This window comes from Gastrolobium bilobum, unplaced genomic scaffold (assembly GCF_033153095.1).
Source record: "Gastrolobium bilobum isolate Gb01-03AN ecotype WA unplaced genomic scaffold, APGP_CSIRO_Gbil_v1 utg12900, whole genome shotgun sequence".
NCBI classification, from domain to species: Eukaryota; Viridiplantae; Streptophyta; class Magnoliopsida; order Fabales; family Fabaceae; genus Gastrolobium; species Gastrolobium bilobum.
This window is the reverse complement of record NW_026899616.1, coordinates 23,494-27,970: the sequence shown is the minus strand read 5'-3', so window position 1 is coordinate 27,970 and position 4,477 is coordinate 23,494.

Below are 4,477 nucleotides of genomic sequence, written 5' to 3'. Positions count from 1 at the left end.
AAAAAGTATCCCGGAAAATTAATGTAAGTGCATGATAATTACTAGAATAATATGTAGGACTTGTAAAACGAGTTTCAAGTCCAGATAATGAGAACTGGTGCTAGAAACTGGTACTGGCTTGGAAAAGCGCGTACCGGAAAAGTGCTCAGAAAATTATAAGAAAAATATGATAAATCTTAGAAAATTATGTAGTTTCAGAATCCAAAGTTTGGGATTAAAATGCTAAGCGTAGCAATTAAAGTTAACACTGTGTGTTTAAGTGGCTTGTGCTATGAATACCCATTTCTAAGGGCACAATGCCCTAGAAAACAGATTGTGAACGTGAGAGTTGAGGGTGGCTGATCAGCTTGGCTGACTTGTGGGGTTTCTCCTCCATTTTGGGTCCAAGACACTTCCTTTCTTGATTTTTCTTCACACTTTCACTTGGGATACACTTGGTGAGGGTGAGAGCTAGCCTTGGGACTCTATTGCTGGTCTTTTCTGAGTTGAGAGAGCTGCTGTGTGTGAGGTTTTGAGGCTGACTTGGGTTGGTTGTGTGTGAAAGCCTTTGTTTTGGCATTGTGAGGTCCAAGAAGCTTCCTTTGTGTTGAAAGGTCCAAGCTTGTTGATCCATTTTCGTGCACCTTGTTGAGTCAGTCTTGAGGGGTTGATTGTGAGCTCCAAAGAGCAGCCTCTTCTTCTGTTTTGGCCTTTGGTATGTATACCAACCTTTAATCATGAGTTTAATGCTTAAAAATGAAAGGTTGATGCATGTTAAGGTTAAAAGATGATAACTTGTTGTTGGGTGAGGCTTAACACATCTAGAAATGCATGATTAGGTGTTTAAAATCGGTAAAAAGGGAATCTTTTAGGGATATCTTCACGAAAATGCAGAAACTGCATTCTGTCGTGAGATATCCGGATATTTGTCGAACTGATATCCGGATATTGGATATCCGGATACATGGTCTTGGGATATCCAGATATTGGATATCCGGATATGTGAATCTGTATATCCGGATATGGACAGTGAGATATCCGGATATTCTGGGATTTCACAGAACAGCAGCTGTGTTGTGTGTACAGTAGGCTATTGGGGGTTTGTGGACCCTAGTTTGATGAAGTTGAACTTCTGTATTTAATGGATTAAGCCAGAATCATGGGATTAAGGGCTTGTGGCTTTGTTAGAAGCTTTAAGACTTGAAAACGTAATGAAAAGGCGTTGTCTTAATATTGTATGCTTGTGGTGCATGTTGTTGATGTATTGTTGGTCCATAACAGATTGTGAATCTGCTGTCTTTGGACTTTGAGCTGTGGACTCTTGGCTTTTAGAGTTAGCTTGCAAGGTAAGCTTTCGTGTCCTCGGTTTAGCCATGTTGTGGTTCCACCATGTCCCATGGGGGTATGGTTTATGCATGCTGTGTACATGCTTTTGGATATTTGATATGTTGATTGAACTTTACATGTAATGGATTTTAATATGCATGTGTTGTTTCATCTTGACGGGAAGTCTGAGTATGTAGCGCCATACAAGACGGTGTACCGGGGTGAATGCAAGTGGTACTTGCACGGTGTGTAGGTGATAGACGTATACCTGCACTGTCTCTGGCCAGTAGATTAGTATTGACGCACATGGCATGATTATCTGCTGCATTGCATTGTTTTAGAAATGATAAATGATAAATTGCTTTTGAACTTATATTGCACATGTAAGTGAGCTTGGGGTGGAAGATCCTTGAGGACTCACTGACTTACTGAGATTTCTAGATTAGAGATCTTACCCCACGTTTGGGGAATGCTTATTTCAGGATCAGGTAGTATGGGTACTGATGCCTCGGGCGGCAGGAGGCCGGAGCTTAGCTGATTATGTTTTACTGCTTTATGTTAGCATGACTGGATTTGGGATGCTGTTTATGTTTTCCGTTATTTATGATATGCTGTTATTGAGATTGATGTTGGGTATGTTGCCTTATTGAGTGAGCATGGGGATTGTCCATGACACTTTCTGTTAGTACTTTTAGTTTGGAGTTGTATAAACTGTTAGAGGGTCCGGTCTACGTTGTTGTAGTTCCGTGACTAGAGCCACACTTATATTATCTATGTTATGAGGTATTTCAGTTAACTGTTTTATTGCAATTACATACAGGCGATGTTTTATTAATTGATTATTAAGCAAGTTGGTAATGTTAATGGCATCATAATTGAAAAGAAAAAGTAATTCCTCATTTTAATTAAGCGCAGCTTAATACGATATTATGAAAACATTACCCGATATATAAGGGGTGTTACAGTTCTAATTTGGTGATATTGACAAAACCAGCTTGAAAAACTTCTTTTATTATACAAGATCTGGACGTGTTCAAAGGTGTATATTATCCGAACTTTATAATGTCTTTGAACCTCCTCCTGAAATCTCGCTTGAAATCATTGGTCACAGGTTTTTCAATTGGGTCATCGCGAGATCGTTGATAATCTTCTAAACTTATAAATTTTTTGATCTCGAACACAATTCCTCAATGGTCTTTGGCTTTTGTTTTTCCAAAGATGTGGGAAATGGTCCATCTTGGAGACCATCTGTAATAAAATTTACAGAGACTTGGCAGTCAAGATCTCTAACAAGGAGAGCTTCATCAAAGAACCTATTTAAATAATCTCACAGGGATTCTCTAACTCCCTAAATTACTAGTTTTCAAGGCACGAGTTGATGGATTTAGGTGGCATTGCAGAATAACACCTTAAAGCCACTTCTTTCAACGTGGTTGGGAAAAGGTGGCAACTTACTACATCAGGAATATCATGAGCCATCATATTTGTCTAGAATTGCTCCAGATGCTCCTGTGGATCTCCCTTGCCATTATATTTCTCATTAGTAATCTTAATATCCTTGGGGATTGGCGGTCCATGTTTGTGAAGTGAAGGGATGAGCCACTTTAGAAGTTGTCTTTGGATTTTGATGAGAATTTTGATCCATATGGTGGTTAGCGACATGGCTAAAATGAGGTTGATGGATTTTTGGTTTTTATTTTTCCTTTCTCTGTGAAGGACCATGATCTTTTTAGGATTGCTCTGGTTCATTTTCATGTTGCTCATTTTCATTCTGCCCTTCATTTTCATCAGATTTTTCTTCAATATTTGAATGCTTTTCATGATCAATTGCAATCTTTTCAATTCCAGCAATTCTTTTTGTCGTTCTTCGAGCCTATGGCTTTGTTGTCTAAAAAGCTCAAGGATTTGGTGATTCAAAGCTACAATTTGTTGAATTGACGATGAGTTATTCTGCTGAGGAGAGGTTGGAGATACAAATGAGGTTGTTCTCCTATGAGATGATTGGCTTTTCTACTTTTTGGTTTTTGATATGTTCTGAGATTTTGTCATCTTGCTCTGGGTATCAACCATGTTTTTAATTTATATGGAGTAGGAGTCGAAATTTATCATTCCCCACAGATAGAGCAAATGATCAGTCCAAAAAATTATCATTCTGGGTTGATCACACATAGTTGAAGATGAAGGATGTAGATGAAGAGAAGAACAGCAGAAGAGTGAGCTTTCGTCGCGATGACAGGTTCCTTGGCGAGATGACTGATCTGTAAGCCTGAGGTCTGAGCAGTTTGAAGAGACTGGGAGGGTACATGTAAGGCACTCTGACGCTCAAGTTAGTTCAATTTTCATTATAGTTCAAGTATTCAAGGATAGATTGATTACCTGACCTGAATGCCTCTGTATTTATAGTTAGAGTATGCCTTGCTTCATTCCGCCTTTCAATGGTGATATTCATTTTTATTGATGGAGCATGGTAGCCTTTCACAGGCTATTCCTAGGCGAGAAGCCTGTGGTCAGGCTAGCCCTAGTAGATGTAGTGGCGAGTTGATGTTGTCATTCATTCATTAGATTCAAGTGGAGGTCAAGTTGTCCTGAGCTACTGATCTCGGCAATGATGTTTCGTTGGTTCCTAAGTTACCTTTGGCGGCTTGTTAGCCAAGTAGGCGAGATACACACGATTCATACGCGAGATGGATTTGGTTCCTTTAGGATTAAGTTTATGGTTCTTGGGTCTTTTGGGCCTTTACTGGATTGAGCCATCATCTCGCATATATTAAGTTCAAATCACTATCTAAATACAAAACTTATTGAGTGTTCGTCAAAACTTTCTACAACATTTTAAGTGCTTATGTTATATAGAAATATGGGAACGGATCCACTTACCACTAAAAAAGTTTACCACTCTTACAACCAATTTAATCACCGTTGATTTCCGTCAATCTAACGGATATTATCCATTGGAAATTAATAATATTTATTGTGTCACATTTATTAATTAATTATTAATTCTCAATAAATTATAACTATTAGATTGACGGAAATCAACGGTGATTAAATTGGTTGTAAGAGTGGTAAATATTTTCGGTGGTAAGTATATCCTGCCCCTAGAAATATATGTTTGTTAGTCATTTTCTAAGCGAGTTAGGCGAACCCCATGAAGGTTTAACACAGGCCTAAA